Raw genomic sequence first — 24673 nt, 5'->3', positions numbered from 1 at the left:
ATCAGATACAAAGCAACGAAGATATCCTTCCAAACATTTGTTTACTATCTCAGTTTGCCCATCATATTGAGGATGATAAGATGAGCTATGAGCTAACTGAGTACCAAGACAAGAAAATAATTATGTCCAAAAATTTCCTGTGAAAATGGGATCTCTGTCACTTACAATAATCTTTGGGTTTCCACGTAGCTTTTGAATTGTTTCCATAAATGCAGTAGAAACTATACTGGCTTTAAATGGATGTGATAATGCGCAAAAGTGTGCATACTTGGTAAGTCTGTCAACTACCACCATGATGACAGTCTTTCCCTCAGACTTGGGTAAACCTGTGATAAAATCCATTGAAACCTCCTCCCAACGTTGGCTTGGAATGCATAAAGGTTGTAATAGACCCAGTTTCTTAATTGTTTCAACTTTATTTTGTTGGCAAACCAAACATTCCGTCACAAACTTTTGAATATCTGATTTAAGGCCATCCCAAAAAAATTCCTTCTTAACCTTGTGGTAAGTTTTTAAAAATCCTGAGTGCCCTCCTAAGGGAGAAGTGTGCAATTCCATAAGAATCTTTTGTTTTAGCTGGGAATTCTTATAGAGGCATAAGCGATCTTTGTACCATAACAAATCATTTTTCCAGTTAAATGTTCAGACGTACTGGAATCTTGTTGTAACTTTCGAATAAGTTCCCACACTTCTTCATCATTCTTCCATTCCTCCCTTGCTTCGTTTATCCAATCTGGTTGGATAATAGAAATGGCGCACAACAATGCTTCCACATCCTCATCCTTTCTTGAGAGTGCATCTGCCACCACATTTTGCTTCCCTTTTCTGTAGATGATTTCAAAGTCATAACCCAACATCTTTGTGACCCACTTTTGTTTCTTTTCATAGGATAATATTTGTTCTAAAAAGTATTTAAGGCTATCATGATCCATTTTTACCTTGAAGTGTCTTCCCATTAGGTAGGGTCGCCATTTCTTAAGTGCATGGAGTATTGCCAACATTTCCTTCTCATAAATAGCTTTGCTTAAAAACTTCCCCTTGATTGGACGACTTTCAAAAGCAATGGGTCTTTCATCTTGCATTAGAACAGCACCAATTCCATTTCCTGAAGCATCACATTCCACAATAAAGGTTTTTGTGAAGTCCGGTGTAGCTAAGACCGGTGCTTGGCACATTGCCTCTTTAAGATGTTCAAAGGCCTTTGTTGCTTCCGGAGTCCATGAAAATGCATCTTTCTTCAATAATGTTGTTAGAGGTGCTGCTATTCTCCCATAATTCTTAACAAACTTGTGATAATACCCTGTCAACCCGAGAAATCCTCGCAGATGCTTTATGGGTGTGGGGATTTTCCATTCCTTAATGGCTTTAATTTTGCTAGGGTCTACCTTAACCCCTTCATGAGATACAATATGACCTAGATATTCCACCTCCTGGACTCCAAAGAAACATTTGGATCTTTTTGCATATAATTGTTTCTCCTCCAATAGTTGTAGCACCCTGTCAACATGTTCAACATGATCCTTCCAAGACTTGTTGTAGATTAGTATATCATCAAAAAATACTAACACAAATTTTCTAAGGAATTGTTTGAAAATTGAATTCATCAAACCTTGAAATGTTGAAGGTGCATTGGTAAGGCCAAAAGGCATGACCAAAAATTCATAATGACCCTCATGAGTTCTAAATGTTGTTTTCGGAATGTCTTCAATCTTCATTCTGATTTGATGATATACTGAACAAAGATCCAACTTGGTGAAGTAAATTGATCCATTCAATTCATCCAGTAATTCATCAATGACAGGAATGGGGAACTTATCTTTAATAGTGAGCTTGTTGAGCTCCCTATAATCCGGACACATGCGCCATGATCCATCCTTCTTGTGCACCAATACTACTGGAGCAGAGAAAGAACTTTGACTCAGTTGAATTATACCAGCCTCTAGCATTTCTGCAACCATACGTTCAATTTCACTCTTTTGGGCATAGGGATATCTGTACGGCCTGATGTTTGGAGGAACACTTCCTGGAATCAGATGAATAGCATGATCATGATCACGCATAGGTGGGAGACCTTTGGGAGTCTCAAATACCTTGGAATGATTGTCCAGGACTTTTTGGAGATCTGGAGAAATAGATGATTCCAATGTGGAAACATCTAGCGAACATAATTGTGCAATTACACCTCTTTGCTCCTTTTTTAGAAGCTTTGTCATACCATTAGAGCTTATTATCTTTCCTAGTTTCTCTGCAATACCCCTTAATTCAACTTCCTTTCCTTTTGTAGAAAATTTGATGAAAATTTCTTGAAAATTAAAAGCTATTGTACCCAAGGATTGTAGCCATTGGACTCCTAGTACAACATCAGCACCTCCCATTGGAATGGAAAGCATTGGGCTAGTCAATACATATTCTCCCATGGATAGCTTGATATTATGGCACTTTTGAGAGAAATTTATTGTTCCTCCATTTGCAATCATCACTTGAAACTCTAGTGCTGGATATAAGAAGCAATTCAATTCTTTTGCTACCTTACAATGAATAAAATTGTGGGTGCTTCCTGAATCAATCAACACTATTACCTTTTTCTTATTGATTTGTCCTTCTATCTTGATGGTTTGAGGAGTGGTAATTCCCGCCAATGCATTACAAGATATGGTCGGATTTATTTGTTCTTCATCTAGGCTTTGTTCCTAGAGTATATCCTCTTCTTTTGACCTTTCTTGCTCCTTTTCCTCTTCCTCTTTACAATCTATGTAGAATAATTTCTTCTCAGCACACTTATGACCTTTAGTGTATTTGCTATCACAACTGTAACAAAGCTCTTTTTCTCTTTTTTCTTCCAATTGTTGTGGTGTCAACCTTATAGGTTGTGGAAGACTAGGGGCAACAACACTTCCGTCTTTAAAGTTGTGAGTGGTATGCTTCCTGGTTGCCATAATTTTGCTTTCCATTTTTCTTGCTAACCTCAATGCCTTCTCTAATGAATCAAGTTCCCAAAGGCGAACATCATGTTGGATATTATCCTTTAAAGACCCTATGAACACATCAATCCTATGCTCCTCTGGAATATATTTTACCCTTATGTTCAATTTTTGGAATTCCTCAATGTGCTCCATTATTGAACCCTTTTGTTTGAGACTTATCAATTGGCTAAAAAAAGTGTTTCTTTTTGTATCCTCATAATGTGCTATCAATTCTTCTGTAAAAATTGCCCACGTGATAAATTGTTTGCGAGAGCAAAGTCATTGATACCATACAAACTTATTTGGTTCCAAATATAAAGTTGCCATACGTACGTTTTGTTTGTTTTGCACATTATTGAGATCGAAGAATTGCTCCATCTGTAATATCCATGTGGTGGGATCCTTGCCATCAAACTTCCTCATATCGATTTTTGGAATATGGTGGGTCTTTGATCCAACATTAGAGTCTATGCAATCATGATTAACATTTCTTTTGTTCACATCATGAGTTTCCTTTACAACCTTTTCACCATTAGTAAGTATTTCTTGTAGAAAATTTGTCAAATATGTCTTCAAATCTGCCATGTCTGTCTTCAAATCTGCCATGTCTCTCTTCAAATATGTCTTCGAATCATCCAACTTAGCTTCCATGCCCTTTATCTTAGATTCCACGCCATTTATCTTATATTCCATGCCATTTATCTTAGCTTCTGTTAGCTTTTGTGAGCGTGACATTTGTTGCACTTATTCTTGTAATTTTGATATATCATGTAGCATTTCTTCCTCTTCTTCATGAGTCATGCTAGAGCTTTCAGGTTCCTTACTAGGTGTTTGCATTTTCTTTCCTCGGGGCATCAGTTACCGATAATAATGCTTTACTATGCCCTTTGAATTCCTTCAAACCAAGCTTACGCAAAAATTAAAAAAAAAACTACACACCTTTTTTTCACTTTGTAGAAGCCTGATATTGAATCTGATGTATCTCTGTAAATTCAGATCCTCCAATTCTGAAATTGCGACCTGTAGTGGCCTTCTGCGTCCTCTTTCCAATGCCACAAATCTGACCCAAATTGGATTCTCCAAGGAAGAGTTATGTGAAATCTCCCACAGTGACTTGATTATAGACTAGTTTAGTAGAGCGAACTTGTACGACGTGCCACGAGTCACCTTAGAATTCAGCCTCTTCGAGGGAGCAACCTCCTTTACATTACATAAATGAACAACTCTTGGATGATTCAAATGAAAAAACCTCCTTTCTATATATAGGAATCTAAGGAGTCACAATATAATCCAGCTGACCTAACAATAATAATATAAAGCCACAAAAATAACAATAGAGGGATTCTATGGGGCACAGTAATAACAATATGGGGGCAATAGGGGCACAAAAATATTAATAAGGGGTATAACTACAATAGTAATGGGGTAATCACTAGTATTATAGGGACCCAATAGAAGATGGACACAAGACTGGCCAAGTGCTGCAATGTCACAAGTCTCTTCATATCTCAGCCACATACTCATTCAAAAGCTAGAACATAGTAGATGGTAGCACTTATTTCCGGAAACAAAAATAGTAAGGTATTAAGCAAATAAAACAAATGGGAACAAAAATAGTAAGCAAAGTGTCTAGTCAATTTAACGTCTTAAATTGCTCTACATAAATTATCAATCTGGGTATCGTAAACTGATGAAGTGTGGTGCACCATATGTGCTTAGTTAACCTTTTTCTTACTTCGTTGTTTTATAGATTTTATTTTGTTTTGGGGTTTTGTTTTTGTTGGTTTCCTAAAGTGTCTAATGCAAATGGAAATCCTATTCTAAGGTCTTAAGAATACTTTTAAAGGACAAGTATGGATAGAGATTTCAAGACAAGGCCTATGTCCCTAATGGTAACTTCCAAAACTTAGCACTTCAAAAGATCTTAAAACATGTTATTGATGGAATTAGTACTTAAACAAAAGTGTAAATATGCAGCTACTTCAATCAAAATAAAATGCAATAACCAATCAATGAGCTAGTGACTATGAGACCCAGTATCCTTGCTGCTGTATAAAAAGAAAACTGAAAAAAAAAAGTAAAAACTGAACTTAAAGCAACTCAAAGACTGAAAGCAAAGCAACTAATTCACACTACTTCAACTCTTCTGATCCTTTACCCTTCAGCTCAATCTACCTTATAGGAAGCAATCATGAACAAGTTAAGCAATATGATATCTAAATTGCATAAAGGAAACTAATCACACTACTTCAACTCTTCTGATCCTTTACCCTTCAGCTCAATCTACCTTATGGGAAGCAGTCATGAATAAGTTAAGCAATATGATATCTAAATTGCATAAAGGAAACTAATCACACTACTTCAACTCTTCTGATCCTTTACCCTTCAGCTCAATCTACCTTATGGGAAGCAATCATGAACAAGTTAAGCAATATGATATCTAAATTACAGGAAAGTAAATGAGCAAAACAAAAATGAAAGAAATAACAATGATGGAATTAGAACTCAGAAAATAAATCAGCAGGAGGACAAGATGATTCTATCATGTCATTAGTCATTAAAAGGCTATGTGCATCACTAATCTACAATCAACTGGTTGAACACACTTGCATGAATTAAAATTTCATGAATGAAAAATCTAATCTACCAACTTGAAAGCAATCAAATGGCATAATGAAATCAAAGCAAAATTTACAAAATGAAATCTACTCTACCTTACATTCTAATATGCTCCATGAAATCTACTTCACATCTCCTTCCATGTTGAGAACATCAAAGCTTTATTCAAATTCTTCAAAATTACAAAGTACAACAAAGCTCTCCAAAGCTTTCAAAAGCCATCAAGGAAGAACTACAAACTCACAAGCTAAAAATACTTAAGAACTCCAAACTCTAAGCTAAAAAGGACTAACTAATGAAGGAGAGAGATCTCCTATTTATACAAAAAGATGAGAGCCATCTCATTAATGAGAATCCATGAATCTCTCCCTCTACCTCTAGAGTCCTAATCAAAATAGGAACTGATAAGACACATGTCTTCTTAGAGTTACAATAAAATTAGGAGATGTGACACATATCCTCATGATCCCATGATTCTTTCCACTCAAATTCGAATTTGGCCTTGGGATGCCACATAAAGGTCTTCTAGAAGCCTCCTTTCAACCTACACATGTCAACAATCTCAACCCATTTGTTAGGTATAAGCATATGCACATTATTTTCTAATGTTTAACCACAAATTCACTTAAAAGGCTTAGAAATAATAAAGATTGGAAAAACATAAAGGTGGCCCAATGATAATGAAAGTGGGATGAATGTGGTGACATAGTAGTGAAATGGAGGTGATATAATGGACATAATAGTGAAAGTGTAATGGAAATGAATGACATTTTCAAGACTCAACACAAAGCAACCAAATGAAAACAAAGGTAGTAAGAAAGGAAAACAAAATCAAAACAACAAGCAGAAAGTAGACTATCTACATGGCACGAGGTGCGGCCCGGCCTACTGGAAGTAATGCTTGAGATCTTGGTCGTTGACAGGAAGGTTGCCAATCCTCCTGTCAAGTGATTGCAAATGATATGTGTGTGGTAAAATCTTCTCATGGACTATGTACGGACAAATACACAAGGACTGAAACTTCATATGCTTGCCTTTGTCTTCACGTGACTTATCCCATTTCAAAACCGAGTCACCAACATTGAAATTAGCTTTCCCTCTAGACTTCTTATCGAACCATCTCTTGATACGGTTCTGGTGGAGTGTAAATTTTTCTTTTTCTTTCATCCTTTCTTCCTGAAGCTTGTGGATTGTATCCATCCTATGTTGAACTAGCTGGCAAAGATTGCCTTGGGATTCTTGAGATAGTTGAAATGTAGGAAAGTAGATATTAGGTGGGAGGATGGATTCTTTTCCATAGACCAGGAAGTACGATGAGGTATTCAGAGAAGGTTTGGGTGTTATGTGGTCATCCCATAGTGCATTTGTCAGAGCGTTATGCTAGTTGTGTTTCTCAGAGAAAACCGTCTTTTTGATTATGCGAATAAGGTTTTTATTCGTGGATTCTGCTAAATTGTTTCCTTGCAGGTAGAAGTTGGATGAGAGTTTCAGCACAATACCATTTTGTAATGAAAAATCATAAAGCTTTAAAGATGAGAAGTACATTGCATTATAAAAAACAAGTGATACCAGAATGCCAAAGCATGAGATGATGTTCTGCTGGAGGAAGCTAATGATGTCCTAGTCGTTCAGTTGTTTGAGTAGAACTGCTTCTGTCCACCACGTGAAGTAATCTGTTGCTATCAAAATATACCAGTGCTATTTTGACAAATGTGGGAAAATCTCCCCAATGATCTCTAGGCCCCATTGTTGGAATGGTTCGATCACTACAACAAGGTGCAGTGGGGTTGCTAACCTACATGTTCTGTTAGTGCATCACTAACAGACCGGGCACTTGGCGGCATAAGCATGTGAATTCTTGAATAATGTGGGCGAGTAGAAACCGGCTCGCATAACTTTGTATGTAGTGGTGTTTCCTACAAAGTGACCCCTGGCGGGTCCGTCATGCAGATCTTGTAAAACTTTCTCTAATTCACGTGCCTCTAGGCACTTGAGCAAAACTCCGTTGTTGTGCTTCTTATAAAGCACTCCTACACCGACTACTATGCTAAATATTTGAGGTGCAATGTCATCTTCTCTCTGATGGAAAAGTGAGAGGGTATGGTGTTGTGCTCAAGGTGATGGCACACATTTGTGTACCAAGAGGTTCCATCTTCAATGGGTGTTGCTCACCTTATATCATAAATCTCAACTTCCTACTCTCAGCGAGCGAGCTCTTCTTCATTGTGTGAGGCGTGTACTACTTTGGCTGCGAGTCTGCAGAGCCCATGTCCTTTGATCATGTGAAATGGATTGATTTCAAGATCATACCCTTGCAAGCCTGTCATCCAGTTCGCACTTCATTCACCCAGTTCTTGTTGTACAAGCAATGTGCAAACTGTTGGGTGAGGGACGTAGACTATGCAGTGGTTCTTCAACAAGTAGGGCCTGAAGTGTTTCACCACCTTGTAAAATGCATATGCTTGCTTGTCCATGGCGGGGATAGTTGATTTTTGGTCCCTGCATTCTTGCGCTCATGAAGGATATGGGGGATTCATCATTTATCTCATCCTTTTAAGTGAGTATTGTAGCGAGTGGATTTTTGGAGGCGAAGGTGTATAGCAGGAAATCCTTCTTGAAGTTTGGGTTGTAGAGTGTAGGTGCTTCTGTAATAGCCTGCTTGATACGGGTGAATGCATACTTTACCCTCTTGCCCCAACTATAGACTACATCTTTCTTGATCATGTCCCACATGGGATTGACTATCTGTGCATAATTCGAGATGAACTTCTGGAGGAAGTTTATCTTCTCCAAGAAGGACTGCATGGCTTTCTTGTTGGCTGGGTGAGGGATCTGTGTAATAGTCTAGACCCAGTCCGGATCCACCTTGATCATGCTTTTAGCAACAATGTGTCCGAGAAGGTTCCCCTCAGACACTGCGAATATGATCTTCTTAGGATTCAAGGAAATCCCGTATTTCCGACATTGCTCAAAAAATTTCTTCAGATGGTGTATGTGGTCCTCACGTCTTCTCGAGAACACAGTCACATCATCAAGGTATACCACCACGCTCTATCCGATGAGTCTGCGAAAAGCAATGTCCATGGTGTGCTAAAAGGTTGTGCCTGCATTTACAAGTCCAAACAGAATTCGTCTGTAAGTAAACATACCTCACTTGGTACGGAAGGTCATCTTAAGTCTATCAAATTCTGCTACCAGAACCTGATTGTATCCTGAGAAACCGTTTAGTAGGGAAAACATTTGTGCCCCAGATACTGTTTGCAGAATGTGGTCCATAGACGGCACGAGGTTTATGTCTTTGTCCGAGACGCGGTTCATGTTTCGGAAATCAACACAAAAGTGTATTTCCCTAGACTTCTTGCGTACAAGAACAAGGTTTGAAATGCACGTGGAATGACGAACTTTGTATATGATCCGTGCATCCAAAAACTTGGTAATCACTTTCTGCATGAGGGGTTCAAGTCATGGGTGTACTTTCCTTAGCTTCTATTGATATGGCTTGACCCCTTCTTTGATCGGAATGATGTGTTGGATTATCCGCGTGTCATAATTTTTCAGATCATCGTACGTCCACGCGAACACATCTCGGTACTGTTTCAACAAGTGGACAAAGTATTTACGCTCTTGCTATGTGCAACACATACCAATATTAACGAACTTCAGATCTTGTTCTGGTCCCAGGTTGTTCAGTTTTTGCATCATGGTGGAGTTGTGGGTTTTGTTGTTCCTCAACCCCTGAAAACGTTCTTGCAAGTCATAAATATTTTCCAATGATGCCACACCCTTCGTTATAAGGTGGCCTTTCCTTTTACCAGCTTCTATTTGTAGAGAGTGCTCATGCTTATCATCATCTATCATCGCATCTTTGAAGACATCAACATTGACTATGAAATGTAGTATCTGTTGATCATCATTAAACACGCGTAAGTTAGTTATGTTATATGGGATAGATGGTTTATACAAAATTTTAATGGTAAATCTATCCCTAATCGATGACATTCTTGAAGTTAAGTTTGCGAGAGCATTGGTAGCCACATTACTTGTACGCGGTACAATAATGATGTTAAATGCTTGGAAGTTAGAGATCAATCACCATACCTCTCGCTGGTAACTTTTGAGATGCAGTGACAAACAGTGAATGGTGTTACGTACCTATCGTACCACTATCTCTAAATCACCTACCACTTTGAGTGTGACCACGTCGAGGCTGGTAGCTTTCTACAAGTGTTGGATTAAGGGGTCCCGACCCAAGTTCAGAGTTAGTTGTACCAAACAAAACCCTACACTATTGGACCTTTCGGCATCAACCCGCATAGCACAAGCTAAAGTCTCACCCGAAGCAGTATGGGGGGATGCTGGAACCAAGTTTCCGCATCCAAAGATCAGTGTGATGTCTTTTATTGCCCTAGATCTACCTTCGTGCAGGTCTATAAGCCCATAGGGCACAGTACTGCAACTTCACTTAAACAGCCTTTAGACCTTCATGAAGGTCTAAGATAGGTTTTTGCAGATCCTTAATAAATGAATCATCCACTTGCATGCACCATAAAGAAACCTTAGATCTGAGTTCACACAAGTCTACTTAAGTGTTCATTAAACATAATATAATGTATTATAATCTTCGCGTAAATACTTAACATGCATTGTGTATGGTTAGAAAGACTTATCCAATAGAATCACACATCAATACATCATTATTATTTCATCACAACATATATCAAGAACCTGACTAACATAAGTAAATAGATAAACATATGAATTCCTTCAACAATCTTCTTTATTAATCTTCAATATGATGTTACAAACTCAAAATTGCCTTGGAACTCAGCTGCAAGGTTCCACGCACTTAGCTACAGACTCTACTCTAGGCCTCCACGCACACAGATGCAGATCCTTTTTCCTCCTATCTACTTCTTACTTCTCTGTGTTATCTTCTATTGACCCCTTACATCCATTATCATCAGGTTATGCCTTAGACTTTCTAAGACACATCTACTTATACAATCCCATGGTCCACAGACCATGGGTGGATCTCAAAACCGACTCAAATTTACATAGACAAGGGGCTAAGACCCCTTTTACTACTAATTACCTGGTGCTCTCCATCCCCAAATTGTGGAGAATTTACATTTTTTACCAAAATTTACATCAATACTTAGGTTTTTAACCCCAAAATTGACCCAAGGGACCCTATCCCAATAGGCCCCCAACACAAAGAACATGACTCTCCCTCGAGTCGCTCGAATGGCGTGGTGATCTTGCTGTGAAGATTCCCCAACTCCACCTATACTACGGCAACCTTAGCAATGCTCTACGTAGCTACTTGCTTGAATTCTTCCACTAGTTGCTCTATTGCGAGTCCTTCCGTGACCAGTGTGATCGTCTGTTGCATCTGCTGCAAGCCGGTGAGCCTTTCCTGGATGTTTTTCGCAACCTGGTAGGCTTCGTCTAACTAGGGCCCCAATCTGGCTTTAAGAAAGGCTCCCTTCTTCTGTGTTGCCTCAACCTGCGCGAGGAGTTGCTTCCCTTCCTGTAACTTAGATAGGAATTTTGCTAGAGAAATAGAGTGTGCCATTGCATTGACTTCCTTGTACTACTTCTACAGCTCCGTGGCTTCTATATTCAGCTTCTGCAGGTTTGGGTCTTCCTGCAGAGTAGTTACCAATTCCATCGCCTGCTAAAAGAATGTTGTGTACTCCACAACTATGGTATCCAGAGTGGCCAGTCCTTCCTTGGTCGTGGCTCCACATTGCTCCTAGACCTCCGACAGAGTCGATGGCTACACCTTCAATTGCAAATCGGTTATCTTCAGGTTGAGATCAAATTGAACTTGACGAAGCTCGGCGTTTTCCTCACGCACACCAGCAACCAATTTTTTAACCTTTGCTTCTTGTTGTGCGTCTTCTGGAATATGGAGCTCAGGTACTATTTTGCAGGCCTCGGTGAGTGCTGACTCCAATCGTGAGCTATGTGCCTGGAGCACCTACTTTTCTTCCAAAATCTGTGTCTTCTCAGCAAACAGTTGTTGGTTATGCACCTTGATCTTGCTGACAGCACTAAGTGCTTATTGTTCCCAACGGCGAAGCTCTCCCGCAATTTCGTGTAGTAACTCATGCAATGTATCCAATGGCATCACGGCAAGGTTTAGGCCCATCTTCGACATGCGATCAAGTTGGGTGTGATGTTCCACAGTCTCAACGCATACTGAACCTGTAGGCAAGGGGAAGACTCGTATCTCTGTCGTTGGCCACAGAACTAGCTCTACACCTGTAGTTTGTGCTAGCACCAAACTGCTCGCTGCTCCACTTGCTTTGCTGACATCTACTTGGTGTTGGCATTATGATACATATGTTGTACTTGATGGCAACCCACTCATCTCAGATAATAAATTATAGTGTAGAGAAAAGTTCACGCACTTATATGCAAAGAAAAGTTTATTTCATGTAGAGAAAAGTTCACGCACTTTTATGCAGAGAAAAGTTTATTTCATGTAGAGAAAAGTTCACACACTTTTATGTAGAGAAAAGTTTATTTCATGTAGAGAAAAAGTTCACGCACTTTTATGTAGAGAAAAGTTTATTTCATGTAGAGAAAAAGTTCACGCACTTTCATGCAAGGAAAAGCGCGTATATGTTGGAGAACTTACCTTTGGTCCATGGTAGTTAGTCCTTGGTATTTGAACCTATGAGGAAAAGCGTGTATATGTTGGAGAACTTACCTTTGGTCCATGGTAGTTAGTCCTTGGTATTTGAACCTATGAGGAAAAGCACGTATATGTTGGAGAACTTACCTTTGGTCCATGGTAGTTAGTCCTTGGTATTTGAACCTATGGTTTTGGACCATGGTACGCACTTTCATGCAAGGAAAAGCGTGTATATGTTGGAGAACTTACCTTTGGTCCATGGTAGTTAGTCCTTGGTATTTGAACCTATGGTTTTGGACCATGGTACCTCATCAAAAGTGTTGATCTCACGTACTTTCATGGTTGGTTCATGGTATTAGTCCAACAGTTTTTTTGATCCTATGGTTTTGGCCCGTGGTATTGTGAAAGGCCTAAGACTATAAAAGAGGAAGGAGATCATTTGGCAAAGCATCTTCTGAATTATCGAATATCTGATAAAGTGCTAGATCTGGAATATTGTGATTGGGTTTTGGTGCAGATCTGGATCTGAATGAAGAAGGAACCTGAGCGTAAGGAGAAGGATAAGTTCTATTGATGGGTCAAAATCTTAAGGCTGGAATAGTGGTATCTCTATATGATTTTGATCTATGATATGTGGCATACGCTTGATCTATAAATCTAATAATCTGGGTCTGAATTATTGATGCATGTTTTATTTTACACATGTTATGATCTGGGTATGTCTGATGTAACAACTACAAAGTTATCAGGAAATATTTGCAGATCTGTATGCGGGTTGGCTTTGGTGAAATCAGAGATTGATGATACAAGTGTAGTTGATGGGTTTTTGATGTTCTTGGATGCTGTTTGAAAATTTATGAAAAGTGGTCCTTGAAAGAAAAGAAGTAGGGGGTTGTAGCTCCCTTCCAGGAGAGACTGGAAAACGAGAGAGAGTTGTAGCTCTCTGCAGGTTGCAGCCTGCGTACTGGTAAAGGACTGCACCAGTACAAAACCATTGTAAAAGGAGTTTCTAATTTGAAAGAAGATAGAGACATATTGCAGCAGGTGGTTTTCACCCACATTGGGTTTCCACCTTACATCTTGTGTTCTTTGGTGTGACTATCTGTTTTCTTTGTTCATGCTCATTATTTTATGGTACTGACATGAAAAAATAATTCAAAGAATAAATAAGGAAGATTTATTAAAAGAACTTGATAATACTGATTCACCCCCCCTCTTAGTATTATTTCCAACAATTGGTATCAGAGCAGGTCCTTCAGAGAAGCTTGATCGCTTGAAGGAAGATCATTCATCATGAGCAACTACGAGAGGGAAGCATCAATCAGGCCACCAATTTTTGATGGGACAAACTTCAATTATTGGAAGGTAAGAGTTACTGCCTATCTTCAATCTCTTGGTACAAAAGTTTGGGATATCATAGATACAGGCTACACTTTTCCTTCAGCTACTCCTACAGATACGGCCGAAAAGAAGAAATATGAAACAAATGCTAAAGCAGTCAATACTCTGCTGGGATGCTTATCTCAAACAGAATTCGTGAAGGTTATGCAATATAAATCCGCAAAAGAAATATGGGACAAGATTGTCTTGAGCTACGAAGGAGATGAACAGGTAAAGCGTGCTAAACTTCAAACCCTCAGGATTCAGTATGAGAATCTCAGAATGTATAATGATGAAAGTGTGGCTAACTATTTCCTTCGGGTAGATGAGATTGTTAATTGCATGAAAAACTTGGGTGAAGAAATAAAAGAGGCTATTGTGGTTGAAAAAGTTCTAAGATCATTGTCCCCCAAGTTTGAATCTAAAGTGTCTACAATAGAAGAAAAGGAAAATCTACGAATTCTTACTATGTCTTAGCTACACGGAATTGTAACTGCTTATGAAATGAGAAAGGGAGGTCCATCAGACAGAAGAGAAGCTGCTTTCAAGGCTTCAGGCAAAGGAGACTATTATGAAGCAAGTCACGTGCCAGAAGAAGAAGAAGAAGAATCAAATTTTGTCAGAAATCTTCAAAGGGGAACTGGAAGGTTCAGAGGTAAGTTACCTTTTAAATGCTTTGCTTGTGGAAGAGTAGGTCATTATGCTGCAAAATGTCCTCATAAGGATAAAGGAAAGGAACCTGCTAGATGGAACAAGAAATAGATTGCAAATAAGAAAAACTACTACACTCATGAAGATAGTGATGGTCTATCAAATAGTGACGAAGATGAACGAAGTAATGACTATAAACTCTTAATGGCATTTGAAGATGATGATTACATGGATGCTATAGATGTGGATAGCTTTTGTGAAGAAATTTCTAGACTCAAGACATGTATAGAAGAAAAGAATAGGATCATTGATACTCTACAACTTCAAATTGATGAAAAAGAAAAATATCTTGAAAAGTTAGAAGGCAAAATTGTTGGTCTTAGAAAAGAGATTGAGAAAACAAAGGCTATTAATCTTAAGTTTGTCAAAGGATCTGAAACTCTGGATGAGATCATCAATGTACAGCGCTCTCCTCTAAACAAGACAGGTCTGGGCTATAATGGAGAAACTTCTCAAGCATCCACCTCAAAGAGTTATCTTGATGCAGCAAGAAGGAATGAGCAAAAGCACAATGGAGATCACCAAGTAAAGCAGGGACTAATTACAAACAAAGACTATCAGGCAAATCAGGGGCAATCTGTCTTAAGGATGAACAAAAGCTATAACCAGCCACAGGTAAAATCCTCTCAATTTGCTTCAAGAATGAATGACAATAGAAATTACAATTGTTTGGCCGGAAGATTTGATAACCGCAGAAATTTCTTCAATGGACAATGCTTTTCTTGCCATAACTTTGGTCACAAAGCAGCTCAATGTGTTGCATTTAAAACGATCATGACTAGAGAAGCTCAAAAACAAAGAAGTATGACCGGGATTACAAAAAGGACCTATATCAACTTTTCGGTTCTTGAAAATGAAGTTGAATGTTCTATTTGCAATAACTTTGGTCATGAAGATTCTGAATGCAGGAGCAGGTTTCAGCAGACAAAGGAACAAGCCTCAAGCACCAAAACATGGAGAATAAAGGAACCACAAACAGAAAGATGTGGGATAGCATTTTATGCAGAGGGACAGGAAAATCTATGGTACATTGACAGTGGATGTTCGAAGCATATGACAGGTGATAAAGAAAAACTTGAATCATATTCTGCTCTAGAAAAAGGAAAGAAAGTTTCTTTTGGAAATTATACTCCTACAACTATAAAAGGAAAAGGCACTGCTTAGTTAAAAGAAAAGGTCAAAGCTGGAAATGTTTTGTATGTTGATGGATTGAAACATAATCTTCTAAGTGTCAGCCAGATGTGTGATCAAAGAACCGAGGTGATATTCAGATCAAATGGATGTCTTGTTCGTGATCTTGATACAGGTAAAACAGTGATCAAAGGTAAAAGAACTCCAAATAATCTATACATATTTGAAGAAGGACAACAACAATGCTATCTGAGCAAGGATGATGAGCACTGGTTATGGCACTAGAGGTTGGGGCATCTAAGCTTTTCACAAATAAGGAAAGCATGCAAATATCAGGTAGTTCGTGGTCTTCCAGATATCAAAGTTCCAGACAACACCATATGAAAATCATGTCAGTTTGGAAAGCAAACAAGAACTACCTTTCCAGAAAAGGAAGGATCAGCTAGCATGCCTCTTGAGCTAGTACATACAGATACATGTGGTCCATTCAGGAAAAGGACACCTCGAGGAGAAGAATACTTGATATTATTCATTGACGATTTCTCCAGGTTTTTCTGGTTAGGACTTATGAAGCACAAAGATGAAGCATTCGAAAAATTCAAATCCTTTAAAGCCTTGGTTGAAAATGAATCAGGATACAAAATTAAGTGTCTTAGATCCGACAGAGGTGGGGAGTTTACCTCAAATGAATTTTTCGATTTCTGTGAAGAACATGGGATAAGAAGAGAATTCTCTACAGCTAGAACTCCTCAGCAAAATGGAGTGGTGGAAAGAATGAATAGAACTGTCCAACAAATGGCTCGTGCTATGCTTGATGAATCTGGAACTCCCGCAACTTTATGGAGTGAAGCAGCACATGCTGTGGTTATTATTCTCAACAAAACAAATGTCCGAGTGAACAGCACTCAAACCCCTCATGAGCTCTGGTATGGTGAGACTCCTTCGGTAAAGCACCTCAAAATCTTTGGGAGCAAATGCTATATTAAAAATACTGATGAGCAACTTGGCAAACTTGAACCTAGAGCAGATGAAGGCATCCTTCTTGGTTATTCTCCACACAGCAAAGCATACAAGTGCTATAATAAAAGACTTGGAAGAATTGTTGACAGCATTGATGTAGTGGTTTATGAGAAGGGATACATTCCTAGGCAAGTAAATCATGAAGATATCGAAGAAGATGAAGGCCATCCTCAAAGACAGAATGATGAAGAAGAAGAACCTCAAGAAGAACCAGAGGAGCAGATAAGTATAGAAGAGAAGACTCCATCCAGATATGTTCAGAAGAATCATCCAGAATCTCATATTTTGGGACAGAAAGAAGCAGGTGTACAAACAAGAAGAACAATTGCAGAAGCTTCAAGCTATTTGGCATTACTCTCTTCCACTGAACCACAAAATGTGAAAGAGGCATGCAAAGATGAATGTTGGGTCAAAGCAATGGATGAAGAACTTGAGCAGATCGAAAATAACAACACTTGGGAGCTGGTTCCTAGACCAAAGGATAAGAATGTTATAGGAACAAAATGGGTATTCAAAAATAAATTGAATGAAAATGGAGAAGTAATTAGAAACAAGGCCAGACTTGTTTGTAAAGGGTATGCGCAGCAAGAAGGAATAGATTTTGAAGAAACTTTTGCTCCTGTTGCAAGACTTGAGGCCATCCGAATGTTCCTTGCTCTCTCAAGCTTTCAAAACTTCAAAGTATTTCAAATGGACCTGAAATCAGCCTTTCTGAATGGAGACTTGGAAGAAGAAGTATACATTGAGCAGCCAGATGGTTTCATTCTTGGAAATGATCCAAATCTTGTATGCAGATTGAAAAAGGCTCTCTATGGCCTCAAACAAGCTCCAAGGGCTTGGTACTATCGTTTGGACAAATATCTTCATCAACAAGGTTTTTCAAAAGGATCAGCAGACAGCAATCTTTATATAAAAGTTGAAAATGACAAATTGCTGATACTTGTTGTGTATGTAGATGACATTATCTTTGGCAGCAATGAAGAAGCTATGAGTCAAAGCTTTGCCTTGGTGATGCAGAAAGAATTTGAAATGTCCTTGCTGGGAGAACTGACATATTTTCTTGGTTTGCAAATCCAACAAAATGAAGGAGGGATCTTCTTGTCTCAAACCAAGTATCTCAAGTAGATTTTGAAGAAATATGGTATGGAAGAAGCAAAACCAGTATGTACACCCATGGTCACAGGATGTAACCTCAGTGCAAATGATGAATCAGCAGTAGTGCATCAACCAACTTACAGATCTATGATTGGAAGTCTACTTTATTTGACAGGTACCCGACCAGACATCATGCATGCAGTGGGAATAGTTGGAAGATTTCAGGAAAATCCAAAGGAAACTCATCTTCAGGCAGTAAAGAGAATCTTCAAATATCTTCAAGGGACTCAAAACTATGGCTTATGGTATCCTAGAGATACAGATCTCACACTTCATGCTTATACAGATGCAGATTGGGCCGGAAGCGTGGATGACAGGAAAAGCACAAGTGGTGGTGCATTCTTTATGGGTTCCAGATTAGTATCTTGGTTCAGCAAGAAACAGAGTTCGATTGCCTTGTCTACAGCTGAAGCAGAATATGTTGTTGCTGCATCTTGCTGCACTCAACTCCTTTGGATGATGCAGACCTTGCAGGATTTTCAAATCACTTGTACACCACCCATCTCCATCTTATGTGATAATACAAGTGCAATCAGCATTTCAAAGAACCCAATCATGCATTCAAAAACCAACCACATACCAATCAAGTATCACTTTCTCTGGGAACAAGTGCTTGAACAAAAGGTCAAGTTGGAGTATGTTCCTTCTAAGGAACAGGTTGCTGATATACTCACCAAACCATTTCCTAGGGAGACCTTTGAATACCTCAGGCAAAAGCTGGGGGTTGTTGATGCATCATCTTGTTGTTGAATCTCTTCTGATTGTTGGTTGTACGCAAGGTTCATCTGAAGTATATGCGTACATGTGCTGGGTTTCGGATTGGTCAAAGATCGAATGGCACAGGTTCAGGGGGAGCATATCATGCATTGTTGGCATTATGGAGGAAGTACAGAAGGAGATCATGGATGCTGGTCTGAATATTGCTACAATACGTCTCTATCTCTTTCATGGTCATGGATTATGGTTCTTCTTTGCAGATCTGGTTTATAGTCAGGGGGAGCATGTTCTTAGGGGGGGCATAACCCTTTGCCCTTGATGTCAAAGGGGGAGAGTGATTGGTTGTTGCCATCAAGTCCAAAGGGGGAGATTGTTGGCATTATGATACATATGTTGTACTTGATGGCAACCCACTCATCTCAGATAATAAATTATAGTGTAGAGAAAAGTTCACGCACTTATATGCAGAGAAAAGTTTATTTCATGTAGAGAAAAGTTCACGCACTTTTATGCAAAGAAAAGTTTATTTCATGTAGAGAAAAGTTCACGCACTTTTATGTAGAGAAAAGTTTATTTCATGTAGAGAAAAAGTTCACGCACTTTCATGCAAGGAAAAGCGCGTATATGTTGGAGAACTTACCTTTGGTCCATGGTAGTTAGTCCTTGGTATTTGAACCTATGAGGAAAAGCGTGTATATGTTGGAGAACTTACCTTTGGTCCATGGTAGTTAGTCCTTGGTATTTGAACCTATGAGGAAAAGCACGTATATGTTGGAGAACTTACCTTTGGTCCATGGTAGTTAGTCCTTGGTATTTGAACTTATGGTTTTGGACCATGGTACGCACTTTCATGCAAGGAAAAGCGCATATATTTTGGAGAACTTACCTTTGGTCCATGGTAGTTAGTCCTTGGTATTTGAACCTATGGTTTTGGACCATGGTACCTCGTCAAAAGTGTTGATCTCACGTACTTTCATGGTTGGTTCATGGTATTAGTCCAACAGTTTTTTTGATCCTATGGTTTTGGCCCGTGGTATTGTGAAAGGCCTAAGACTATAAAAGAGGAAGGAGATCATTTGGCAAAGCATCTTCTGAATTATTGAATATCTGATAAAGTGCTAGATCTGGAATATTGTGATTGGGTTTTGGTGCAGATCTGGATCTGAACGAAGAAGGAACCTGAGCGTAAGGAGAAGGATAAGTTCTATTGATGGGTCAAAATCTTAAGGTTGGAATAGTGGTATCTCTATATGATTTTGATCTATGATATGTGGCATACGCTTGATCTATAAATCTAATAATCTGGGTCTGAATTATTGATGCATGTTTTATTTTACACATGTTATGATCTGGGTATGTCTGATGTAACAACTGCAAAGTTATAAGGAAATATTTGCAGATCTGTATGCAGGTTGGCTTTGGTGAAATCAAAGATTGATGATGCAAGTGTAGTTGATGGGTTTTTGATGTTCTTGGATCCAGTTTGAAAATTTATGAAAAGTGGTCCTTGAAAGAAAAGAAGTAGGGGGTTGTAGCTCCCTTCCAGGAGAGACTGGAAAACGAGAGAGAGTTGTAGCTCTCTGCAGGTTGCAGCTTGCGTACTGGTAAAGGACTGCACCAGTACAAAACCATTGTAAAAGGAGTTTCTAATTTGAAAGAAGATAGAGACATATTGCAGCAGGTGGTTTTCATCCACATTGGGTTTCCACCTTACATCTTGTGTTCTTTGGTGTGACTATCTATTTTCTTTGTTCATGCTCATTATTTTATGGTACTGACATGCAAAAATAATTCAAAGAATAAATAAGGAAGATTTATTAAAAGAACTTGATAATACTGATTCACCCCCCCTCTCAGTATTATTTCCAACACTTGGAGCTTGTATTTTTTGCGCTACAGCTCTCGAAGACTCATCTGCACTCCCCCCAAGGTCTGAATGTACTATTGTTCCAATTGCTACAGTACTTTCATGGCGACGTCCCAAACTTTATCACCGAGCACATCCAGATTGGTCTCTCTGAGCAGGAGGGGTTCATCCTATGTTTTGTGTGCCTTTTTCTTCTTCCTCAATCCCACTTGTTATCCCGAATCTCGTCTTTTGATCATGAAGGGGGTGCGCTGCCCTTCCTGGCTTCCCCCGTCTTGCCCTGTTTCAATCTCTGTTGCTCTTGAAGGTGACTTGTCACCTTTAGGGGTCTCACAATGCTCTTGCTCTACCTTCTCCTTGGTAGAGGGTTGTTCCTCAACCCGTGCTTTTTCTGCAGTGTCTTTCTCCTTTTGTGTAGCCAATTTCTGTGTGGCCTTCTTGGCTGCCTCCTTTCTTCTCCTTGCAGCCGCACTTTTTGCACCTATCCTTGGCCTAATATCCAAATCAGAAGGGGCACACCAATCGACCAGCCAGCACGACACTACGTCCTCCACATCAGAATCCGATACCAAATAGGGTAGGTCATACCATTTATGTGTGGGATCCTTCCGGGCCTAGATATAAACTCTATGAAAGTCAGCTTTAAATGCGGCATAGGTGGACATCTGCATGTACAAGGTTGGGGACAACCTTGGACACTGGTTGACGGCCACGCAGAGACTGGATTCCATCAAGACCCATAAAATATTCATCTCCATGACACACGCGGGGTCCTTTGTTTCCCATAGGGAGGTGAACTGTGCTGCCTCAGCCAACCCTTTTTCCAACGGTGGAAACTAGCTGTCCTCCGGTAGCTTTCACGCAACCAGAGCAATAGATAGTAGCAACCAAGCATAATGGAACGACTTGGTCTCATCCCGCACTTCGCAACAATTCACAAGGAACTCTTGGTAGAGGTATCTAGACCAATTGAAAAGGACACCTTCTGCGCACTAGGTTGCTAGAGAAATGACAGGCGCCAGAACTTCATCTATGTGACACTTCCTCATTACCTTGCCTGCCAATATCTACGTAGCCAACTGAACTGTAGGGTCAATTATGGACAGGATGGAGTATCCTCGTGTCTTCTTCACCAGTTTATAAGTGTTTTTCGTAAAGTCAGACAAGTCCCTCTCTCCTATTTTTCTTCCAATTGCCTTGGCCAGATTCAACCCATCATGTGGCAAGTGTGTAAGCCTCCGAATCAACATATCAGTGATGGGGATAGGCCCTGCTAGCCATAAACACCCATCATCTACCAGTGTGAGCAGCTGGTGTATGCACGTTGTGTTAATTGAGGTGCGGTGGTAGTGTGGCACCCAAATCAAGTTGAGCAACCTGGATTTCTCAAAACCTGTAGACCATTCCTCTGTTTCCAGCATTATCACACTCGTTCCTTCATAGAATACGCGCTTCATGACGTTATCCATTGATAAGTGTGGGAACTTAATGAGGTCTAGTAAATCCCAATCCTCCATTTTCAGCAATGGTACGCTTGCAAGCCGCGAACCTTCAAACAACACCTGCTTGGGTAGCAGGGGTGTGGAAATGAAGAATTTGTCAAAGTCCAGGTCTTTTGGAACCTTTGCCTTACCCTTACTTAGAGGGACATACTGAGGGAGATTTGTGATGGGTTCTTCTCCTTCAACATCTACATCTTCAGTCCCCTGGTTGTCTTCTTCTTGTAGGTCAACAACCTTCTCTTTGCCTTTTGCCGGTTGTTTGTCTCTTTCTATGTTGGGGTCATTGTATGCCCCCTTGGGGAAGCGCGTGTCTATACCAGCTTCTTCAGCTTTTCTTTAGCCATGGATTGTGTCGTCCTTGGTGACCTCGGTGCCATGGGCACTACAAGTGTAGCTTCAGTACTAGATATTTCAAGGCCTTGGGCATCAAATACTATTGCGTTTGTACTCATCTTCTCCATAAACAGTTCACTGGACTCAATAGACACATCTCTATGGCAAAAAAATCTTCCCAAAAGGCTTGACTCATCAACAAACATTGAATTTTAGACAAAGCTCCAAGTGTGAAAAGTGTCCTTGTTTGGATCGACACGCATAATTTATAGGGGTTTTCAGATTCAAATCTGATCGTTCCCCCCCAAAATTCGACCATCAATGCTGTATTGGTGACAGATCTTTAAAGATTTTGGCCTTAGATGTTGCCAGCCCACTCTTCACACCCATCTTCTAGATTTCAAATCATGAATAGTGACTCCAACGGTCGCTTTCCTATTGTGTTGCGTGACACCTCTCTCCATAGCATAGCTCCCTTCACGCAACTTCTTATACTGTGACTTCATCATTTTCCGCATAGACCACCTGATGCGGAGTCCTCCCAGCCTCAAAGTGTAGTTTATAGTTCCACGCTTCCTTACAACTATGTGGAGCACTAATACTATCTAACCATCATATATTCATTGAGCTAGATCCCTTGTATATGGCTTCAATTGGTTTCCATTCACCCTTCGTGGAAAAGGTTCCCCATTCATCTTCGCGAGTTGAACTGTGCCTCCATCTGTAATATCTTTTATAACATATAACCCAAACCAATGCATCTGAATTTTTCCTGGAAACTTACTGAAATTAATTTCATAAAATAAGGCCAAATCATTTACCTTGAATGTGCAGAGGTTGATTTGTCGATCGTTCAATGCTTTTTTGCGCTCCTTCTGTACTTACTGATGGAATCCAACCAAGAATCTGTCTTCTTCAAGCTTCATCAGTTGTGTGAGTCATTCTTCTAAGGCTTCATGATCTGCCATATCTGTGAAAGATTCTATGCATAGGCTGGGAACGATATACTCCATAGGTATCACAACTTCTACACTGTAGACCAATCGAAAAGGTGTTTGACCTGTCAACATTTTGCAAGTAGTCCTATACGCCCATAGCACTGCAGGTATGCGCACATCCCAATCATTCCATTGTGCGTTGCAAATATTTGTTAGCACATTCTCCAAGATCTTATTAAAGGCCTCAACTATTCCATTAGCTTGAGGATGATACAGTGTGCTCTTTTGATGATAAACCTGGAACTCGTCAGTCAACACATTGATCGTTTCATTTAAGAAGTGCGTACCCTGATCACTCATCAACACTTTTGGGAAGTCGAATCTAGTCAACACATATTCAAACAAGAAATTCACTGTTGTAGCCCCTATGCAATCCTTCACTGGCTGTGCCTCCATCCATCTAGTTAGATACTCTATTGCGGTGATGATATAGCGCGCACCTGTCTTTTTTCATTGGGGGTGAATAGGCCCAACGAAATCAATGGCCCAATTTTCAAATGGCTACAATGATACTTGAGGATTTAGTGGCAACTCATCCCTCCGTGAAGGTCTACCAATTCTTTGACATGCATCGCATGCCTTACAAAATGCTTTAGAATCCTTATGTAGCGTAGGCCGCCATAAACCTGCGCACAAAATATTTTGTGCTATCACCTTTCCTGCATAACGTACTCCCATAACCCCTCCATGAGATTTAGCGAGGATGTTATTCTGCTCAAAATGTGGCACATATCATCACAATACCTCGTCTCCACCCATCTTATATAAATGCCTTGCAATTACAGAGAAATCTATTGCGCACGCTACTAACTCCTTCTTTTGCTGACTAGTGTATCCTTCCAGTGCCATTCCTATAGTCAAAAAGTGGATAATATATGCAAAGTAGTTATTTGCTACATGCACCATGAAGAGCTATTGATTGAGCAACCCTTCCTCCAAATTGGTAGGCTCTTCTCCTATCTCTATCTGTGACAGATGGTCAGGTCCTACATTCAACCTTCTTGGCTTCACAATCACCTCCAAATCATAATCCTAAAATAGAAGCAGCCATCGGCAGATCTTACCCCCCAAAATAGGCTTATTGACTAGGTATTTCAAGTCAGAATGATCGGTGTACATTTTGAAATGCCTACCCAACAAGTAATGCCTAAATTTTTGAAGGGAATACACCATTGCCAATCCTTTGCTCTCCGTCATTGAGTAATTTTTCGTGGACTTTGATAATTTTCTGCTTGCGAAGGCTATGGGGTGCTCCATCTCTCCTTCACTAGCCTACATTAGCATTGCTCCCAATGCAATGTAAGAGGCATCGATATGTACTTTGAATTCCTTTTTCCAATTTGGGAAGACCAAAATCGGCGCAGTGACCATCTTCTCCTTCAATACATCCAAACTACATTGACATTCTTCATCCCAACAAAATTTAGCGTCCTTCTTCAACATTTTCTCCATGGGCGTGGTAATCTTAGCATAAGCCTTGATGAAATTTCTATAATATCATGTATGTTTGAGTGTTGCGTGTAGCTATTTGACACTTCTTGGCACCTCCAAATTTACTATCATCGCAATCTTGGCAGAGCCCACTGTTAGCCCTTGCTTGCATACCACATGAACCAACAAGATCCCAAAGTGGA

Source organism: Pinus tabuliformis, chromosome 5_1 (genome assembly GCF_031772625.1).
Source record: "Pinus tabuliformis cultivar Carrire ecotype Pingquan chromosome 5_1, CPIR1, whole genome shotgun sequence".
NCBI classification, from domain to species: domain Eukaryota; kingdom Viridiplantae; phylum Streptophyta; class Pinopsida; order Pinales; family Pinaceae; genus Pinus; species Pinus tabuliformis.
Note: the sequence above shows the minus strand (reverse complement) of the source record.